At 37.2% G+C, this 21,945-nt stretch overlaps 9 non-coding genes across 9 annotated transcripts; all 9 read right to left on the bottom strand.

Annotated features, from left to right (window-relative positions):
- Positions 1-1,821: 1,821 nt before the first annotated feature.
- LOC133949221 (U2 spliceosomal RNA) lies at positions 1,822-2,006 on the bottom strand. Its single transcript, XR_009920144.1, has one exon. It is a non-coding gene; the product is annotated as a U2 spliceosomal RNA (small nuclear RNA).
- Positions 2,007-7,865: 5,859 nt separating this feature from the next.
- On the bottom strand, positions 7,866-8,056 carry LOC133949212 (U2 spliceosomal RNA). Its single transcript, XR_009920135.1, has one exon. It is a non-coding gene; the product is annotated as a U2 spliceosomal RNA (small nuclear RNA).
- Positions 8,057-9,430: 1,374 nt separating this feature from the next.
- LOC133949223 (U2 spliceosomal RNA) lies at positions 9,431-9,621 on the bottom strand. Its single transcript, XR_009920146.1, has one exon. It is a non-coding gene; the product is annotated as a U2 spliceosomal RNA (small nuclear RNA).
- Positions 9,622-10,995: 1,374 nt separating this feature from the next.
- Positions 10,996-11,186, bottom strand: LOC133949229 (U2 spliceosomal RNA). Its single transcript, XR_009920151.1, has one exon. It is a non-coding gene; the product is annotated as a U2 spliceosomal RNA (small nuclear RNA).
- Positions 11,187-12,561: 1,375 nt separating this feature from the next.
- On the bottom strand, positions 12,562-12,752 carry LOC133949230 (U2 spliceosomal RNA). Its single transcript, XR_009920152.1, has one exon. It is a non-coding gene; the product is annotated as a U2 spliceosomal RNA (small nuclear RNA).
- A 1,374-nt stretch (positions 12,753-14,126) lies between these two features.
- LOC133949201 (U2 spliceosomal RNA) lies at positions 14,127-14,317 on the bottom strand. Its single transcript, XR_009920125.1, has one exon. It is a non-coding gene; the product is annotated as a U2 spliceosomal RNA (small nuclear RNA).
- Positions 14,318-15,692: 1,375 nt separating this feature from the next.
- On the bottom strand, positions 15,693-15,883 carry LOC133949215 (U2 spliceosomal RNA). Its single transcript, XR_009920138.1, has one exon. It is a non-coding gene; the product is annotated as a U2 spliceosomal RNA (small nuclear RNA).
- Positions 15,884-17,258: 1,375 nt separating this feature from the next.
- LOC133949202 (U2 spliceosomal RNA) lies at positions 17,259-17,449 on the bottom strand. The gene has a single exon (XR_009920126.1). It is a non-coding gene; the product is annotated as a U2 spliceosomal RNA (small nuclear RNA).
- A 1,374-nt stretch (positions 17,450-18,823) lies between these two features.
- Positions 18,824-19,007, bottom strand: LOC133949217 (U2 spliceosomal RNA). The gene has a single exon (XR_009920140.1). It is a non-coding gene; the product is annotated as a U2 spliceosomal RNA (small nuclear RNA).
- Between the last annotated feature and the right edge of the window lie 2,938 nt (positions 19,008-21,945).

The following is a 21,945-nucleotide window of genomic DNA, read 5'->3' on the forward strand; positions in this document are numbered from 1 at the left end:
GCATTTCGAATTGTATTTGCTTAATCAATAAGCTACCACAGTAAGTATGTACTAAAACAGAGCCGCTTCAGTGTATTTGCAATGTTGATCATGATGATACTCATTTTTTTTTCTTCCAACACTGATTAAAGCTTGATCCATAACTTGAATGAAGAAAAAAAACGAAAACCTTCATAGCAAATTTTCCAGTTGCTGCTCGTTCTCCTTTCGACAGCTGCCCCAAAACTTCCCGAACAAAACGTTCCAAAAAACTATTAAGGATTTACTTTAAATGTCCAACACATTTTCACTAGAGTAACGCACTATAGTATGCTAATAGGAAATTATACCCATTGGTATATTTAATTTATACAGCGGGTAAAATAAGTATTGAAAATGTCACCATTGTTCTCAGTAAACATATTTCTAAAGGTGCTATTGACATGATATTTCACCAGATGTCTGCAACACCCCAAATAATCCACATATACAATGAAAACCAAACAAATAAGTTAAGAAATTAAGTTATGTGTAATAAAATGGATTGACACAGGAAAACAATTTTTGAACTCAGGAAGAAAGGGAGACGCAAAAAGGCCAAGACATCAGCTGAAATCTATCCTGAATAAGAAAGCAATCCTTCCCATTGTCAGTACGAATAACGAATATCAGCTGGTTTACTTCCAACTGATGGCCTATAAAAAGGTGTCTCATTCAGAAGGTGTCACACAAGAAACATCTCATGATGGTTAAAAGCTAAGAACTCTCTCAAGACCGTCTCAACCTTATTGTTGCCATATATACTGATGGCATTGGTTAGTGAAGGACTTCTAAACTTCTGAATGTTCCAGTGAGCACTGTTTTTCAGAATACGGCACTGGCGAACCTAATTTAATTGAATGGAAAAATGTATGGAGAAATTCTTGATATACGAATCTGCTGCCCTCTACCAGGATGAAGAAGATGAAATGAGGGTGGACATTTCAGCAAGAAAATGATCCCAAACACACAGACAGGAAACTCTTAATTGGTTTCAGAGAAAGAAAATAAAGCAGCTAGAATGGCCAAGCCAATCACCTGATTTGAATCCAAAAGAAAATCTAACAAAAGAACTAAATGTAATAGTAGTAAAGATCAAAGTTCATAGAAGAGGCCCTGGGAACCTTCAAGATTTGAAACATGTTTGTGTGGAAGAATGGAACAAAATCACACCCTGAGCAATGCATGAGACTAGTTTGTATATACAGGAGGCGTCTTGAAGCTGTCTTTACCAACTAAGGCTTGTACGAAATATTAAACTAATTTCAGTAAGCATGTTCAATTCTTTTCCCCTGTGTCATTCCATTCTTTAATACATGACTTACGTTCTGAACTTATTTGATTTGTTTTCATTGTATGTCTGGATTGCTTGTCAATAGCACCTTTAGAAATAATGAGAAAAATGGTGACGCGTTCAATCCTGGTGACGCGTTCAATCCTTATCCTTATCCTCGTGCAACTATCCTGTAAGCCCTTTACTCAAGTACATTTTTTTACATCTTATATTTCTGTCTGTAGTGACGGCTGTTTAATATATATATCTAATCTGTATTTGTATTATATTGCCTATTCTATACTATTTTATACTTTTACATGTTATCTTCCTCTGTTTTAAAGTTGCAAACATAAATAGGCAGTTACTCAGCAAGCTTCTATAAATATTCCTTTTGACCTTTGAATATAATAATAATAATCAGATATATTTGTAAAGCTCGTATTTTACAGATAATTAGCTTGAAATTATTTGATATAATGACAAGATAATGACTAATTTGAGTTACTGCTTATTATTTGACAAAGTTAGGGGGGTGCACCGTTCCTGGAGGTACTGCAATACCAGGTCGATGCGTGGAGTGGACGGAGCAAGCCCCTATTCCATCTCCCAGTTCCAAAAATCAATTTAATATATGGTCCCCGGGTAGGGGACGTATCAGATATTAAACTGATAAGAACAGATTTTTTTTTTTTTTTTTTTTTTTGGAATTTTTTTTTATTTAATTCACTCATGAGCAGTACAATACTTTACATTACAAAGATCATCATCTCTCCACATCTTAAGACCTCCAGAATTCTATCGGACTAAAAGAAAATAAGAGGAGGTACAATAAAAGACTCTTTCATGAGTTCAGTCTACAGATTGTCAAAAATAATTTTCCATCGATCTTTAATTGAGTCGATGCCCCATTTGCTCGCCTCCAATTTAAGTTTTCGCCGCATAATGTCTTCAATACTGTGTGTAGTGTTTTCTATCGACCACTTTTCCGTCTCATTTATTATACTACCTCTTACCTCCCATAACTTAGCCTTCACAATTGATGTAAGTTCTAAGGCTTTACACACACCTTTGTCCCCCTCTAAACTAAAATCCATGAACAGAACTTTTTCCCAATTCACCTCTTTTAGAAACCCGAATCTTTGGCCCAATTTCTTCCACAATTGTTTTGCAAAGGGACATTCAAATAATGCATGTTCCACGGTTTCTACCCCATTGCATCCACGTCTTGGGCATATCCTATTTAATGTTAAATCATGATTAAATAGAGTATTCCTCACAGGTAATTTCCTATGAAGCACCAACCAATTAAAATCTCTTAATCTGTTTTCTAGACTCTTGCATTGGGTTCTTCTCCACACGTCACTATGAACATGCAAACCATCTTTAGGGTCAAACTTAGCAATCAACGTTTCATACAGCTTTTTGTGATTAACTACTGAATCTCTTTTCCAACACTCCTTGTATTTCTTTGCCCAACTTATCATTTTTTTATAATGATCTGGCATGACCTCTGCTTTCGGAAAACTGTTTTCCCATTTCGCCACAAGAGGTCTCAGATGGATAGAGAGCCAGAATTTAATCAATGGTTGGCATTTGTGTTCAGGTGGGTTTAACATTATTCTACATGTATTTGAAAAAAACAAAACTTTGAACTTCAAACCTAAATTTGGCGTGTCCCTACCACCTCTTTCGACCGGCTGATATATTGTAGCTCTTTTAATGTATTCATACCCTCCCCATATGAACTGAAACAGAGATTTTTGAAGTTTTAAACAAACTAAAGCCGGCATGGGGAAAATATAAGCCACATGAAGTTATGTCGGCAATAAATCAGATTTAATAACCAAAATCTTACCACTAATGGACAGCCTTCTTAATTTCCACATATTTAGTTTTTTCAGCACTTTTCCCAATTTTGTCTCCCAATTAGTTTCTCCATCATTGTTATTTCCAAAGGATATTCCCAGTAAAGTCATTGGCCCCGCACACAGAGAGAACCCTAAAGGGTTATCAACTCTGTCCTTCCACTTTCCAAAGTATTTGATTTGGGATTTTCCTGTATTGACTCTAGAACCAGAAGCAACTGAGAATGTGTCGATGACCTGCATAGCTTCGCGCAGACAGAAATCATCTTTTAAGTACAGTACAGTGTCATCTGCATACTGGGATATGGTCAAGGATTCACCACCAGGCAGCTGTATACCCTTGATGTTAACATTTTTCCTGATTGCACATGCCAGAGTTTCAATGAATAGCACATACAAGGGGGCTGATGCTGGACATCCCTGTCTGACCCCTCTGGTTTGTTTAAAGAATTCACCAAGGTTGCCATTAACATTAACACTGCTTCCAACTTCTGTGTATAAAATCCTCAACCAACTCCTGAATCTAGCACCGAAGCCAAATTTCTTTAGTGTCCTAAACAAAAAATTGTGATCAACTCTGTCAAAGGCTTTTTCCTGGTCAAGACTGAGGACAATTAGTGTTATATTTCTGTCCTGAGAATAAGATAGTATATCTCTATGCATTTGTAAATTCCAGTTTAGTTGCCTGCCAGGTACTGCACATGTCTGATCTGAGCCGATGATTAAGGGTAGAACTGACACCAAACGGTTTGTCAAAACCTTACTAAAAATCTTATAATCTGTACAAAGCATTGTTAGAGGCCTGTAGTTTGATATTTTGTTGACATCACCTTTTTTAAACAGCAGGGATATCACCCCTTTTCTCATGGATTCCCCCATAATCCCAGATGTACATATATAAGTGAACAACTCTAACAGCCATGACCCAATGTCTTCCCAAAATATTATATAAAATTCTTTTGTGATCCCATCTATTCCTGGCACCTTGCCCTTTTTCAAAGACATGGTTGCCCTCAGGATTTCTTCTAAAGTAAAATCTTTATCTAGCTCTGTTCTCAGATCTTCAGGTATGAATCTGTCTATATTGTCTAACAATGTTGCACCTTTCATGTAGTCAACCTTTTCTGCTATAAAAAACGTAGAAAAATGATTAGAGATAACTTGAGCAATCCCATCAGGATCGTTAATCTCCTCACCTGTTTCATTTACAACGGAAACTATGCTCCTCCTCTTTGCCTGTGCTTTGGACTGTCTAAAGAAGTAGGGGGAACACTTTTCGTCACTCTCCCACTTCTCTCTAAGACACCGGAATTTATAGGCCTCTGCTCTGTTGTGAAAAAATAACCTCTGTTTATCTTGCAAATGTTTCAGCAAGTCCTTATCAATTTGTCCACCTGCATTTCTCTGTTCCATTAATTTATTTATGGCTTTTTGCAGTCGGTAGTATAATTTAAATTCGTCTTTCCTTGATTCTTTTGAGTAATTCTGTGTGTAGTATCTAATACGCAGCTTTGTGCTTTCCCACCATTCACAGACATTTTCATAAAATACTCTCATATGAAAGCAATCTTTTAGAAAACACTTTAATGCTACCCTAAACTGCTGGAGCTCTAGAATATTGTTGTTTAATTTCCAATACCCTTTACCATTTTTGATCATCATTGAGGTTAGTTTTACTGAGAGCATGTTGTGATCTGTGTAAAAAACTGGTGATACTTTCGCCCCTGTCACCTGAAATTCTACCGGACAAAATATATAGTCTATCCTACTCTTCGCCCCTCTACTATTTGACCATGTGAAGCCAAGATCGTCTGGGTTAGCTTTTTTATATGAATCCACCAAATTATACTTTGTAACAATATTTATTAAACTGGCCTCGGCCTTGCTGCCCTCACTTTGGGAATTGAAGTCTCCTCCAATTACCATATGGCGGTTGGTCATGAAAGCAGTGTCAAGACTAAGAAAAAGCTCCCTTCTCTCCTTTGGAGAAGAGTGGGCATATATGTTAATAACTCTTAACCCCTTTCCCTTCCAGTCAATATCTGTTACCAAAACCCTCCCCTGTACCACTGAAAAACTGCCAACCACTTGGACTTCATTATTCCCACATAGTGTTCCCACCCCAGATGAATGGACCCCCCCAATGCTCCACCTAGATTCACCTTTGGTCCACTCTTTTGAGAATAGGTTCACGTCGTCTTCATTTTTCAAGTGGACCTCTTGCAAAAGGCATAAAGAAAAGTTGATTGAACATAAATGAGAAAAGACCACTTCCCTTTTGGCCTTGTTCCTCAAACCTCTAACATTTATGGAAACTATATGTAATGAGGACATTCTGGTAAATGAGGAATGAGACAAAAAACAAAACAAACAAACAAACCATCAAAGACGAGACACTGTGTTTTCTCTAATTTTCAACTTCACAGTCAAATTCAATGCCTTCCCTATGTGTCTTTTCCTCGGGCACCGAGTGCCCTGAGTTGGGGGTATTACCCTCTGGAAGCAATGAGCATTGCTCTGAAACCAAATCCCTGTCAGAGTTGTTCGGAGCCAGGGACTCCACCAGGACACACCCGGACGGGGGCATGCTGCCGTCAGAGTCTGTCACCTCAGTCTGCACTGGAATTTGTCCATGTTCTCCACCCTCCAGCCCATCCACCCTGGCAGCAGCCTTCACATCCTGATCGCTGTTCACCTGCAGCCCCTCCATCTCCCCCCTTCCTCCTGCGACTCCTCCACAACCTCAGAAAGAACACTGAACACGCTATCCACTCCCAGGGGCACAGCGCTTGTCTCGATCCTCCTTTTTTTCCCCTTGCCTCCCCTGCTTTCCACTGTGGTCCACTCAGGAACAGGTTGGCTCTCCTCTGAGGTTGTAGTCTCCTCCCCCTTCTTCTTCTCTGGGGGAGGTGCTCGTTCAGGTGGATCAACCACATTTGCCTCAATCTCATTGTCACCAAACATTTGATCAATTACCTCGTTAATTGCTCTCAGGGAGGAGGCATCAGGATCTTCGCACATTGGTCGCCTTACAATGCTTGCATAGGAGGAGCGGACCTCAGGGCAGTGCTTAAATAAATGTCCTTCAGACCCACAAAGATTGCATTTTCTGGAACGGTCACAAGTCACCATTTTGTGTCCTAGACCCTTGCAATTTCTGCACCTCACCTGCGTGCAGGATTCTGCCGTGTGACCAAAGTCTGTGCATTTTCTGCAGTAAATAGGCTGGCCCGAGTAGTACAGATATCCTCTATTTGTGCCAATGGTGAAGGAGGCAGGGGGGTGGTGGTAGCCATCGTGACCATCTGGGTCATCCTTCAGCCTCACACGACATTGTCTTTTTCCAGTCCAAACGTCAAGAGAGTCCCTGATTTCCCTCATGCTCGAAATCATTGTCACATGCTTAGAAAGGAAGTATCTGGTTGCTTCTTCAGTTACCCAGGGATTATAGTTATGAATTGTGATAACCCGCTCACCAGTTCGGCAAAGGCTTTGCATCTGGTACTCCCTCAGTGGTCCATCAGCCAAACGATCAGCCAACCTTTTCGTTTCCTCCATCTTGGTGAGATTATAGAACGTAACATCAAAAAAACGGTCGGTGGCATTTCTCTGCAAGCAGAGGAGGTCATCTATCTTGAGGGACAAGGCTCCAAAAAGAATATTAACTCCAAATTCTCTCCTCTCCAAAAAAACTTCAGTACTCTTACAAATGAATCTCAAAGTATTTTTCAGCACGGGAAGTCCCTGCTGTGAAACTGTTGCTGACGTCATTATGACAATCCACGTCCGCAATCCCTTCTCACCTGGCTAGATCTTAGCCAAAAGGCCGAGAAGCGATACCAGACAAGTGACTGAGGAATCAAACCGCTTCTCCTCCCAGTCCCCTTCACTCAGAGCTCTGAAAACACGTTCTAAACACAGTCCGACTTAAATGGCACTTACTTATGGCACTTTGTAGTTTTGCTTTATCTTGAAGAAATTGTACTTTCTTGATTCTTTTCGTCCCTGGTATGTACCCTCGGGTTTGAATGCACTTATTGTAAGTCGCTTTGGATAAAAGCGTCAGCTAAATGAAATGTAATGTAACGTAATGTAACTAATTCCCCCAAAATCCCGTCACAAAACCTTCCCAAAAAAAGTATTAAGGCTTTACCATAAATGTGAAACACCTTTTCACAAAAGTAATGCACTATACTATGCTATTAGGATATTATACCCATTGATATATACATATATGTTTTTTCATATATCTAAATTACAATTGCAATTTTACTTCTAACATTCTTATTGTATACTTAATCTGCCATGATACTTCCAGAATATCTAAATGTCTTTGTGCAACTATCATGTAAGCACTTTACAGATATATTTTCTGTCTTTAGTGAGGGCTGTTTATTATGTATATCTAGTCTGTATTTGTATTAAATTGCCTATTCTATATTCTTACATGTGATCTTAGTGTGTCTTTAAGTTGCAAACAGAAAAAGGTAGTGGCTCAGCAAGCTTCTATTTATATTCCCTTTGACCTGTCAATAAATTGATGTTAATAAAATATATTGGTAAAGCACTTCTTATACATTAACGCAGCATAAAATGGTCAAATATACCGCCAAATAACAAACAGCTAATGAATGACTTTAAGTAGAAACTTGTGAGTTGAACTTAAGGCATTGATGTATATGGTTGCTTAGTTTTAGACAAAGTTAGGGGGGTGCACCGTTCCTGGAGGTACTGCAATACCAGGTCGATGCGTGGAGTGGACGGAGCAAGCCCCTATTCCATCTCCCAGTTCCAAAAATCAATTTAATATATGGTCCCCGGGTAGGGGACGTATCAGATATTAAACTGATAAGAACAGATACTACACTTGATCTTAGCCAAAAGGCCGAGAAGCGATACCAAACAAGTGACTGAGGAATCAAACCGCTTCTCCTCCCAGTCCCCTTCACTCAGAGGTCTGAAAACACGTTCTAAACACAGTCCGTCAAACTGGAACAAAATAGGTCACTGAATCACTGGGAATCCAAACATCTGACAAGTGAAACAAATACAGAAAAAAGTGTTTCATGCAAAGGCTGACAAAGATTGTTCACGTTATTTCATTTGGTAGATTTTCCCATCATGCAATTCCACATTTACATACGAAAGGCTGAATAAAATCGTCTCTGTTATCTAATTTAACTCCGAAAAAACACAGCGCTCAGTGGTCAGTTCAAGTGAATTAAAACTGATTCAGACTGAGACAAAAGTGGTTTGACCCACATCTGGAATTTAAAAAAAATTACTAAAACCTTCAAACCACATTTTTCAGCTGTTACCTGAGTTCTCCTTTCAACCTGGCTCCTAAATGGTGGAATGAGCTCCCCATTGACATCCGGACATCAGAAAGTTTACACATCTTCCGCCGAAAACTAAAAACATACCTCTTCCGACTTTACCTTGAATAAAAAAAAAAAACTAACAACTTTTTGAAACTAACACTTTAGTAGTACTTAAATGGCACTTACTTATGGCACTTTGTAGTTTTGCTTTATCTTGACGAAATTGTACTTTCTTGATTCTTTTCGTCCCTGGTATGTACCCTCGGGTTTGAATGCACTTATTGTAAGTCGCTTTGGAGAAAAGCGTCAGCTAAATGAAATGTAATGTAACGTAATGTAACTAATTCCCCCAAAATCCCGTCACAAAACCTTCCCAAAAAAAGTATTAAGGCTTTACCATAAATGTGAAACACCTTTTCACAAAAGTAATGCACTATACTATGCTATTAGGATATTATACCCATTGATATATACATATATGTTTTTTCATATATCTAAATTACAATTGCAATTTTACTTCTAACATTCTTATTGTATACTTAATCTGCCATGATACTTCCAGAATATCTAAATGTCTTTGTGCAACTATCATGTAAGCACTTTACAGATATATTTTCTGTCTTTAGTGAGGGCTGTTTATTATGTATATCTAGTCTGTATTTGTATTAAATTGCCTATTCTATATTCTTACATGTGATCTTAGTGTGTCTTTAAGTTGCAAACAGAAAAAGGTAGTGGCTCAGCAAGCTTCTATTTATATTCCCTTTGACCTGTCAATAAATTGATGTTAATAAAATATATTGGTAAAGCACTTCTTATACATTAACGCAGCATAAAATGGTCAAATATACCGCCAAATAACAAACAGCTAATGAATGACTTTAAGTAGAAACTTGTGAGTTGAACTTCAGGCATTGATGTATATGGTTGCTTAGTTTTAGACAAAGTTAGGGGGGTGCACCGTTCCTGGAGGTACTGCAATACCAGGTCGATGCGTGGAGTGGACGGAGCAAGCCCCTATTCCATCTCCCAGTTCCAAAAATCAATTTAATATATGGTCCCCGGGTAGGGGACGTATCAGATATTAAACTGATAAGAACAGATACTACACTTGATCTTAGCCAAAAGGCCGAGAAGCGATACCAAACAAGTGACTGAGGAATCAAACCGCTTCTCCTCCCAGTCCCCTTCACTCAGAGGTCTGAAAACACGTTCTAAACACAGTCCGTCAAACTGGAACAAAATAGGTCACTGAATCACTGGGAATCCAAACATCTGACAAGTGAAACAAATACAGAAAAAAGTGTTTCATGCAAAGGCTGACAAAGATTGTTCACGTTATTTCATTTGGTAGATTTTCCCACCATGCAATTCCACATTTACATACGAAAGGCTGAATAAAATCGTCTCTGTTATCTAATTTAACTCCGAAAAAACACAGCGCTCAGTGGTCAGTTCAAGTGAATTAAAACTGATTCAGACTGAGACAAAAGTGGTTTGACCCACATCTGGAATTTAAAAAAAATTACTAAAACCTTCAAACCACATTTTTCAGCTGTTACCTGAGTTCTCCTTTCAACCTGGCTCCTAAATGGTGGAATGAGCTCCCCATTGACATCCGGACATCAGAAAGTTTACACATCTTCCGCCGAAAACTAAAAACATACCTCTTCCGACTTTACCTTGAATAAAAAAAAAAAACTAACAACTTTTTGAAACTAACACTTTAGTAGTACTTAAATGGCACTTACTTATGGCACTTTGTAGTTTTGCTTTATCTTGAAGAAATTGTACTTTCTTGATTCTTTTCGTCCCTGGTATGTACCCTCGGGTTTGAATGCACTTATTGTAAGTCGCTTTGGATAAAAGCGTCAGCTAAATGAAATGTAATGTAACGTAATGTAACTAATTCCCCCAAAATCCCGTCACAAAACCTTCCCAAAAAAAGTATTAAGGCTTTACCATAAATGTGAAACACCTTTTCACAAAAGTAATGCACTATACTATGCTATTAGGATATTATACCCATTGATATATACATATATATTTTTTCATATATCTAAATTACAATTGCAATTTTACTTCTAACATTCTTATTGTGTACTTAATCTGCCATGATACTTCCAGAATATCTAAATGTCTTTGTGCAACTATCATGTAAGCACTTTACAGATATATTTTCTGTCTTTAGTGAGGGCTGTTTATTATGTATATCTAGTCTGTATTTGTATTAAATTGCCTATTCTATATTCTTACATGTGATCTTAGTGTGTCTTTAAGTTGCAAACAGAAAAAGGTAGTGGCTCAGCAAGCTTCTATTTATATTCCCTTTGACCTGTCAATAAATTGATGTTAATAAAATATATTGGTAAAGCACTTCTTATACATTAACGCAGCATAAAATGGTCAAATATACCGCCAAATAACAAACAGCTAATGAATGACTTTAAGTAGAAACTTGTGAGTTGAACTTCAGGCATTGATGTATATTGTTGCTTAGTTTTAGACAAAGTTAGGGGGGTGCACCGTTCCTGGAGGTACTGCAATACCAGGTCGATGCGTGGAGTGGACGGAGCAAGCCCCTATTCCATCTCCCAGTTCCAAAAATCAATTTAATATATGGTCCCCGGGTAGGGGACGTATCAGATATTAAACTGATAAGAACAGATACTACACTTGATCTTAGCCAAAAGGCCGAGAAGCGATACCAAACAAGTGACTGAGGAATCAAACCGCTTCTCCTCCCAGTCCCCTTCACTCAGAGGTCTGAAAACACGTTCTAAACACAGTCTGTCAAACTGGAACAAAATAGGTCACTGAATCACTGGGAATCCAAACATCTGACAAGTGAAACAAATACAGAAAAAAGTGTTTCATGCAAAGGCTGACAAAGATTGTTCACGTTATTTCATTTGGTAGATTTTCCCATCATGCAATTTTTACATTTACATACGAAAGGCTGAATAAAATCGTCTCTGTTATCTAATTTAACTCCGAAAAAACACAGCGCTCAGTGGTCAGTTCAAGTGAATTAAAACTGATTCAGACTGAGACAAAAGTGGTTTGACCCACATCTGGAATTTAAAAAAAATTACTAAAACCTTCAAACCACATTTTTCAGCTGTTACCTGAGTTCTCCTTTCAACCTGGCTCCTAAATGGTGGAATGAGCTCCCCATTGACATCCGGACATCAGAAAGTTTACACATCTTCCGCCGAAAACTAAAAACATACCTCTTCCGACTTTACCTTGAATAAAAAAAAAAAACTAACAACTTTTTGAAACTAACACTTTAGTAGTACTTAAATGGCACTTACTTATGGCACTTTGTAGTTTTGCTTTATCTTGAAGAAATTGTACTTTCTTGATTCTTTTCGTCCCTGGTATGTACCCTCGGGTTTGAATGCACTTATTGTAAGTCGCTTTGGATAAAAGCGCCAGCTAAATGAAATGTAATGTAACGTAATGTAACTAATTCCCCCAAAATCCCGTCACAAAACCTTCCCAAAAAAAGTATTAAGGCTTTACCATAAATGTGAAACACCTTTTCACAAAAGTAATGCACTATACTATGCTATTAGGATATTATACCCATTGATATATACATATATATTTTTTCATATATCTAAATTACAATTGCAATTTTACTTCTAACATTCTTATTGTATACTTAATCTGCCATGATACTTCCAGAATATCTAAATGTCTTTGTGCAACTATCATGTAAGCACTTTACAGATATATTTTCTGTCTTTAGTGAGGGCTGTTTATTATGTATATCTAGTCTGTATTTGTATTAAATTGCCTATTCTATATTCTTACATGTGATCTTAGTGTGTCTTTAAGTTGCAAACAGAAAAAGGTAGTGGCTCAGCAAGCTTCTATTTATATTCCCTTTGACCTGTCAATAAATTGATGTTAATAAAATATATTGGTAAAGCACTTCTTATACATTAACGCAGCATAAAATGGTCAAATATACCGCCAAATAACAAACAGCTAATGAATGACTTTAAGTAGAAACTTGTGAGTTGAACTTAAGGCATTGATGTATATGGTTGCTTAGTTTTAGACAAAGTTAGGGGGGTGCACCGTTCCTGGAGGTACTGCAATACCAGGTCGATGCGTGGAGTGGACGGAGCAAGCCCCTATTCCATCTCCCAGTTCCAAAAATCAATTTAATATATGGTCCCCGGGTAGGGGACGTATCAGATATTAAACTGATAAGAACAGATACTACACTTGATCTTAGCCAAAAGGCCGAGAAGCGATACCAAACAAGTGACTGAGGAATCAAACCGCTTCTCCTCCCAGTCCCCTTCACTCAGAGGTCTGAAAACACGTTCTAAACACAGTCCGTCAAACTGGAACAAAATAGGTCACTGAATCACTGGGAATCCAAACATCTGACAAGTGAAACAAATACAGAAAAAAGTGTTTCATGCAAAGGCTGACAAAGATTGTTCACGTTATTTCATTTGGTAGATTTTCCCATCATGCAATTCCACATTTACATACGAAAGGCTGAATAAAATCGTCTCTGTTATCTAATTTAACTCCGAAAAAACACAGCGCTCAGTGGTCAGTTCAAGTGAATTAAAACTGATTCAGACTGAGACAAAAGTGGTTTGACCCACATCTGGAATTTAAAAAAAATTACTAAAACCTTCAAACCACATTTTTCAGCTGTTACCTGAGTTCTCCTTTCAACCTGGCTCCTAAATGGTGGAATGAGCTCCCCATTGACATCCGGACATCAGAAAGTTTACACATCTTCCGCCGAAAACTAAAAACATACCTCTTCCGACTTTACCTTGAATAAAAAAAAAAAACTAACAACTTTTTGAAACTAACACTTTAGTAGTACTTAAATGGCACTTACTTATGGCACTTTGTAGTTTTGCTTTATCTTGAAGAAATTGTACTTTCTTGATTCTTTTCGTCCCTGGTATGTACCCTCGGGTTTGAATGCACTTATTGTAAGTCGCTTTGGATAAAAGCGCCAGCTAAATGAAATGTAATGTAACGTAATGTAACTAATTCCCCCAAAATCCCGTCACAAAACCTTCCCAAAAAAAGTATTAAGGCTTTACCATAAATGTGAAACACCTTTTCACAAAAGTAATGCACTATACTATGCTATTAGGATATTATACCCATTGATATATACATATATATTTTTTCATATATCTAAATTACAATTGCAATTTTACTTCTAACATTCTTATTGTATACTTAATCTGCCATGATACTTCCAGAATATCTAAATGTCTTTGTGCAACTATCATGTAAGCACTTTACAGATATATTTTCTGTCTTTAGTGAGGGCTGTTTATTATGTATATCTAGTCTGTATTTGTATTAAATTGCCTATTCTATATTCTTACATGTGATCTTAGTGTGTCTTTAAGTTGCAAACAGAAAAAGGTAGTGGCTCAGCAAGCTTCTATTTATATTCCCTTTGACCTGTCAATAAATTGATGTTAATAAAATATATTGGTAAAGCACTTCTTATACATTAACGCAGCATAAAATGGTCAAATATACCGCCAAATAACAAACAGCTAATGAATGACTTTAAGTAGAAACTTGTGAGTTGAACTTAAGGCATTGATGTATATGGTTGCTTAGTTTTAGACAAAGTTAGGGGGGTGCACCGTTCCTGGAGGTACTGCAATACCAGGTCGATGCGTGGAGTGGACGGAGCAAGCCCCTATTCCATCTCCCAGTTCCAAAAATCAATTTAATATATGGTCCCCGGGTAGGGGACGTATCAGATATTAAACTGATAAGAACAGATACTACACTTGATCTTAGCCAAAAGGCCGAGAAGCGATACCAAACAAGTGACTGAGGAATCAAACCGCTTCTCCTCCCAGTCCCCTTCACTCAGAGGTCTGAAAACACGTTCTAAACACAGTCCGTCAAACTGGAACAAAATAGGTCACTGAATCACTGGGAATCCAAACATCTGACAAGTGAAACAAATACAGAAAAAAGTGTTTCATGCAAAGGCTGACAAAGATTGTTCACGTTATTTCATTTGGTAGATTTTCCCATCATGCAATTCCACATTTACATACGAAAGGCTGAATAAAATCGTCTCTGTTATCTAATTTAACTCCGAAAAAACACAGCGCTCAGTGGTCAGTTCAAGTGAATTAAAACTGATTCAGACTGAGACAAAAGTGGTTTGACCCACATCTGGAATTTAAAAAAAATTACTAAAACCTTCAAACCACATTTTTCAGCTGTTACCTGAGTTCTCCTTTCAACCTGGCTCCTAAATGGTGGAATGAGCTCCCCATTGACATCCGGACATCAGAAAGTTTACACATCTTCCGCCGAAAACTAAAAACATACCTCTTCCGACTTTACCTTGAATAAAAAAAAAAAAACTAACAACTTTTTGAAACTAACACTTTAGTAGTACTTAAATGGCACTTACTTATGGCACTTTGTAGTTTTGCTTTATCTTGAAGAAATTGTACTTTCTTGATTCTTTTCGTCCCTGGTATGTACCCTCGGGTTTGAATGCACTTATTGTAAGTCGCTTTGGATAAAAGCGTCAGCTAAATGAAATGTAATGTAACGTAATGTAACTAATTCCCCCAAAATCCCGTCACAAAACCTTCCCAAAAAAAGTATTAAGGCTTTACCATAAATGTGAAACACCTTTTCACAAAAGTAATGCACTATACTATGCTATTAGGATATTATACCCATTGATATATACATATATATTTTTTCATATATCTAAATTACAATTGCAATTTTACTTCTAACATTCTCATTGTATACTTAATCTGCCATGATACTTCCAGAATATCTAAATGTCTTTGTGCAACTATCATGTAAGCACTTTACAGATATATTTTCTGTCTTTAGTGAGGGCTGTTTATTATGTATATCTAGTCTGTATTTGTATTAAATTGCCTATTCTATATTCTTACATGTGATCTTAGTGTGTCTTTAAGTTGCAAACAGAAAAAGGTAGTGGCTCAGCAAGCTTCTATTTATATTCCCTTTGACCTGTCAATAAATTGATGTTAATAAAATATATTGGTAAAGCACTTCTTATACATTAACGCAGCATAAAATGGTCAAATATACCGCCAAATAACAAACAGCTAATGAATGACTTTAAGTAGAAACTTGTGAGTTGAACTTCAGGCATTGATGTATATGGTTGCTTAGTTTTAGACAAAGTTAGGGGGGTGCACCGTTCCTGGAGGTACTGCAATACCAGGTCGATGCGTGGAGTGGACGGAGCAAGCCCCTATTCCATCTCCCAGTTCCAAAAAACAATTTAATATATGGTCCCCGGGTAGGGGATGTATCAGATATTAAACTGATAAGAACAGATACTACACTTGATCTTAGCCAAAAGGCCGAGAAGCGATACCAAACAAGTGACTGAGGAATCAAACCGCTTCTCCTCCCAGTCCCCTTCACTCAGAGGTCTGAAAACACGTTCTAAACACAGTCCGTCAAACTGGAACAAAATAGGTCACTGAATCACTGGGAATCCAAACATCTGACAAGTGAAACAAATACAGAAAAAAGTGTTTCATGCAAAGGCTGACAAAGATTGTTCACGTTATTTCATTTGGTAGATTTTCCCATCATGCAATTCCACATTTACATACGAAAGGCTGAATAAAATCGTCTCTGTTATCTAATTTAACTCCGAAAAAACACAGCGCTCAGTGGTCAGTTCAAGTGAATTAAAACTGATTCAGACTGAGACAAAAGTGGTTTGACCCACATCTGGAATTTAAAAAAAATTACTAAAACCTTCAAACCACATTTTTCAGCTGTTACCTGAGTTCTCCTTTCAACCTGGCTCCTAAATGGTGGAATGAGCTCCCCATTGACATCCGGACATCAGAAAGTTTACACATCTTCCGCCGAAAACTAAAAACATACCTCTTCCGACTTTACCTTGAATAAAAAAAAAAAAACTAACAACTTTTTGAAACTAACACTTTAGTAGTACTTAAATGGCACTTACTTATGGCACTTTGTAGTTTTGCTTTATCTTGAAGAAATTGTACTTTCTTGATTCTTTTCGTCCCTGGTATGTACCCTCGGGTTTGAATGCACTTATTGTAAGTCGCTTTGGATAAAAGCGTCAGCTAAATGAAATGTAATGTAACGTAATGTAACTAATTCCCCCAAAATCCCGTCACAAAACCTTCCCAAAAAAAGTATTAAGGCTTTACCATAAATGTGAAACACCTTTTCACAAAAGTAATGCACTATACTATGCTATTAGGATATTATACCCATTGATATATACATATATATTTTTTCATATATCTAAATTACAATTGCAATTTTACTTCTAACATTCTTATTGTATACTTAATCTGCCATGATACTTCCAGAATATCTAAATGTCTTTGTGCAACTATCATGTAAGCACTTTACAGATATATTTTCTGTCTTTAGTGAGGGCTGTTTATTATGTATATCTAGTCTGTATTTGTATTAAATTGCCTATTCTATATTCTTACATGTGATCTTAGTGTGTCTTTAAGTTGCAAACAGAAAAAGGTAGTGGCTCAGCAAGCTTCTATTTATATTCCCTTTGACCTGTCAATAAATTGATGTTAATAAAATATATTGGTAAAGCACTTCTTATACATTAACGCAGCATAAAATGGTCAAATATACCGCCAAATAACAAACAGCTAATGAATGACTTTAAGTAGAAACTTGTGAGTTGAACTTCAGGCATTGATGTATATTGTTGCTTAGTTTTAGACAAAGTTAGGGGGGTGCACCGTTCCTGGAGGTACTGCAATACCAGGTCGATGCGTGGAGTGGACGGAGCAAGCCCCTATTCCATCTCCCAGTTCCAAAAATCAATTTAATATATGGTCCCCGGGTAGGGGACGTATCAGATATTAAACTGATAAGAACAGATACTACACTTGATCTTAGCCAAAAGGCCGAGAAGCGATACCAAACAAGTGACTGAGGAATCAAACCGCTTCTCCTCCCAGTCCCCTTCACTCAGAGGTCTGAAAACACGTTCTAAACACAGTCCGTCAAACTGGAACAAAATAGGTCACTGAATCACTGGGAATCCAAACATCTGACAAGTGAAACAAATACAGAAAAAAGTGTTTCATGCAAAGGCTGACAAAGATTGTTCACGTTATTTCATTTGGTAGATTTTCCCATCATGCAATTCCACATTTACATACGAAAGGCTGAATAAAATCGTCTCTGTTATCTAATTTAACTCCGAAAAAACACAGCGCTCAGTGGTCAGTTCAAGTGAATTAAAACTGATTCAGACTGAGACAAAAGTGGTTTGACCCACATCTGGAATTTAAAAAAAATTACTAAAACCTTCAAACCACATTTTTCAGCTGTTACCTGAGTTCTCCTTTCAACCTGGCTCCTAAATGGTGGAATGAGCTCCCCATTGACATCCGGACATCAGAAAGTTTACACATCTTCCGCCGAAAACTAAAAACATACCTCTTCCGACTTTACCTTGAATAAAAAAAAAAAACTAACAACTTTTTGAAACTAACACTTTAGTAGTACTTAAATGGCACTTACTTATGGCACTTTGTAGTTTTGCTTTATCTTGAAGAAATTGTACTTTCTTGATTCTTTTCGTCCCTGGTATGTACCCTCGGGTTTGAATGCACTTATTGTAAGTCGCTTTGGATAAAAGCGTCAGCTAAATGAAATGTAATGTAACGTAATGTAACTAATTCCCCCAAAATCCCGTCACAAAACCTTCCCAAAAAAAGTATTAAGGCTTTACCATAAATGTGAAACACCTTTTCACAAAAGTAATGCACTATACTATGCTATTAGGATATTATACCCATTGATATATACATATATATTTTTTCATATATCTAAATTACAATTGCAATTTTACTTCTAACATTCTTATTGTATACTTAATCTGCCATGATACTTCCAGAATATCTAAATGTCTTTGTGCAACTATCATGTAAGCACTTTACAGATATATTTTCTGTCTTTAGTGAGGGCTGTTTATTATGTATATCTAGTCTGTATTTGTATTAAATTGCCTATTCTATATTCTTACATGTGATCTTAGTGTGTCTTTAAGTTGCAAACAGAAAAAGGTAGTGGCTCAGCAAGCTTCTATTTATATTCCCTTTGACCTGTCAATAAATTGATGTTAATAAAATATATTGGTAAAGCACTTCTTATACATTAACGCAGCATAAAATGGTCAAATATACCGCCAAATAACAAACAGCTAATGAATGACTTTAAGTAGAAACTTGTGAGTTGAACTTCAGGCATTGATGTATATTGTTGCTTAGTTTTAGACAAAGTTAGGGGGGTGCACCGTTCCTGGAGGTACTGCAATACCAGGTCGATGCGTGGAGTGGACGGAGCAAGCCCCTATTCCATCTCCCAGTTCCAAAAATCAATTTAATATATGGTCCCCGGGTAGGGGACGTATCAGATATTAAACTGATAAGAACAGATTTTTTTTTTTTTTTTTTTTTTTTGGAATATTTTTTTATTTAATTCACTCATGAGCGGTACAATACTTTACATTACAAAGATCATCATCTCTCCACACCTTAAGACCTCCAGAATTCTATCGGACTAAAAGAAAATAAGAGGAGGTACAATAAAAGACTCTTTCATGAGTTCAGTCTACAGATTGTCAAAAATAATTTTCCATCGATCTTTAATTGAGTCGATGCCCCATTTGCTCGCCTCCAATTTAAGTTTTCGCCGCATAATGTCTTCAATACTGTGTGTAGTGTTTTCTATCGACCACTTTTCCGTCTCATTTATTATACTACCTCTTACCTCCCATAACTTAGCCTTCACAATTGATGTAAGTTCTAAGGCTTTGCACACACCTTTGTCCCCCTCTAAACTAAAATCCATGAACAGAACTTTTTCCCAGTTCACCTCTTTTAGAAAACCGAATCTTTGGCCCAATTTCTTCCACAATTGTTTTGCAAAGGGACATTCAAATAATGCATGTTCCACGGTTTCTACCCCATTGCATCCACGTCTTGGGCATATCCTATTTAATGTTAAATCATGATTAAATAGAGTATTCCTCACAGGTAATTTCCTATGAAGCACCAACCAATTAAAATCTCTTAATCTGTTTTCTAGACTCTTGCATTGGGTTCTTCTCCACACGTCACTATGAACATGCAAACCATCTTTAGGGTCAAACTTAGCAATCAACGTTTCATACAGCTTTTTGTGATTAACTACTGAATCTCTTTTCCAACACTCCTTGTATTTCTTTGCCCAACTTATCATTTTTTTATAATGATCTGGCATGACCTCTGCTTTCGGAAAACTGTTTTCCCATTTCGCCACAAGAGGTCTCAGATGGATAGAGAGCCAGAATTTAATCAATGGTTGGCATTTGTGTTCAGGTGGGTTTAACATTATTCTACATGTATTTGAAAAAAACAAAACTTTGAACTTCAAACCTAAATTTGGCATGTCCCTACCACCTCTTTCGACCGGCTGATACATTGTAGCTCTTTTAATGTATTCATACCCTCCCCATATGAACTGAAACAGAGATTTTTGAAGTTTTAAACAAACTAAAGCCGGCATGGGGAAAATATAAGCCACATGAAGTAATGTCGGCAATAAATCAGATTTAATAACCAAAATCTTACCACTAATGGACAGCCTTCTTAATTTCCACATATTTAGTTTTTTCAGCACTTTTCCCAATTTTGTCTCCCAATTAGTTTCTCCATCATTGTTATTTCCAAAGGATATTCCCAGTAAAGTCATTGGCCCCGCACACAGAGAGAACCCTAAAGGGTTATCAACTCTGTCCTTCCACTTTCCAAAGTATTTGATTTGGGATTTTCCTGTATTGACTCTAGAACCAGAAGCAACTGAGAATGTGTCGATGACCTGCATAGCTTCGCGCAGACAGAAATCATCTTTTAAATACAGTACAGTGTCATCTGCATACTGGGATATGGTCAAGGATTCACCACCAGGCAGCTGTATACCCTTGATGTTAACATTTTTCCTGATTGCACATGCCAGCGTTTCAATGAATAGCACATACAAGGGGGCTGATGCTGGACATCCCTGTCTGACCCCTCTGGTTTGTTTAAAGAATTCACCAAGGTTGCCATTAACATTAACACTGCTTCCGACTTCTGTGTATAAAATCCTCAACCAACTCCTGAATCTAGCACCGAAGCCAAATTTCTTTAGTGTCATAAACAAAAAATTGTGATCAACTCTGTCAAAGGCTTTTTCCTGGTCAAGACTGAGGACAATTAGTGGTATATTTCTGTCCTGAGAATAAGATAGTATATCTCTATGCATTTGTAAATTCCAGTTTAGTTGCCTGCCAGGTACTGCACATGTCTGATCTGAGCCGATGATTAAGGGTAGAGCTGACACCAAACGGTTTGTCAAAACCTTACTAAAAATCTTATAATCTGTACAAAGCATTGTTAGAGGCCTGTAGTTTGATATTTTGTTGACATCACCTTTTTTAAACAGCAGGGATATCACCCCTTTTCTCATGGATTCCCCCATAATCCCAGATGTACATATATAAGTGAACAACTCTAACAGCCATGACCCAATGTCTTCCCAAAATATTATATAAAATTCTTTTGTGATCCCATCTATTCCTGGCACCTTGCCCTTTTTCAAAGACATGGTTGCCCTCAGGATTTCTTCTAAAGTAAAATCTTTATCTAGCTCTGTTCTCAGATCTTCAGGTATGAATCTGTCTATATTGTCTAACAATGTTGCACCTTTCATGTAGTCAACCTTTTCTGCTTTAAAAAACATAGAAAAATGATTAGAGATAACTTGAGCAATCCCATCAGGATCGTTAATCTCCTCACCTGTTTCATTTAAAACGGAAACTATGCTCCTCCTCTTTGCCTGTGCTTTGGACTGTCTAAAGAAGTAGGGGGAACACTTTTCGTCACTCTCCCACTTCTCTCTAAGACACCGGAATTTATAGGCCTCTGCTCTGTTGTGAAAAAATAACCTCTGTTTATCTTGCAAATGTTTCAGCAAGTCCTTATCAATTTGTCCACCTGCATTTCTCTGTTCCATTAATTTATTTATGGCTTTTTGCAGTCGGTAGTATAATTTAAATTCCTCTTTCCTTGATTCTTTTGAGTAATTCTGTGTGTAGTATCTAATACGCAGCTTTGTGCTTTCCCACCATTCACAGACATTTTCATAAAATACTCTCATATGAAAGCAATCTTTTAGAAAACACTTTAATGCTACCCTAAACTGCTGGAGCTCTAGAATATTGTTGTTTAATTTCCAATACCCTTTACCATTTTTGATCATCATTGAGGTTAGTTTTACTGAGAGCATGTTGTGATCTGTGTAAAAAACTGGTGATACTTTCGCCCCTGTCACCTGAAATTCTACCGGACAAAATATATAGTCTATCCTACTCTTCGCCCCTCTA

The sequence above is a fragment of the Platichthys flesus genome, chromosome 23 (assembly GCF_949316205.1).
Source record: "Platichthys flesus chromosome 23, fPlaFle2.1, whole genome shotgun sequence".
In the NCBI taxonomy this organism is placed as follows: domain Eukaryota; kingdom Metazoa; phylum Chordata; class Actinopteri; order Pleuronectiformes; family Pleuronectidae; genus Platichthys; species Platichthys flesus.